The sequence below is a fragment of the Somniosus microcephalus genome, chromosome 13 (assembly GCF_052327205.1).
Source record: "Somniosus microcephalus isolate GS21.2 chromosome 13, FLI_Smic_1.0, whole genome shotgun sequence".
Taxonomy (NCBI): domain Eukaryota; kingdom Metazoa; phylum Chordata; class Chondrichthyes; order Squaliformes; family Somniosidae; genus Somniosus; species Somniosus microcephalus.
Genome location: NC_140999.1, coordinates 38035127 through 38035516, shown reverse-complemented (window position 1 = coordinate 38035516; position 390 = coordinate 38035127).

Below are 390 nucleotides of genomic sequence, written 5' to 3'. Positions count from 1 at the left end.
CAATTTAAAACTCAAATAAATTGTTAATTAATTCCCCAACACATAATTCAAATATTTATCTTAGTTCCCTAACACACTGAAAGTGTGGGAAAAAAATCGTGAAAAATCAAGATGGCGGCCACTCACCTCGGTTCAGAAGGATAAGGCCCGCCCACACACGCACCGATTGGTCGACCGGTCAGGTCACCGAAGTGTAGGATTGGTCAATCGTCGAGTCACTCGACACTCAACTGTAGGATGGCACGCGCCGGGAACCCGCCGTACGATTGGTCGACCTCAACGTCACACGGTCGCTAATGAGATGCTAATGAGCGGAACGCTGAACGTTTTTTGGATAACGCGGGCGTGATTTTTGTCCGGCCGAAAGGTAAATACGCCTATGACCGGTCC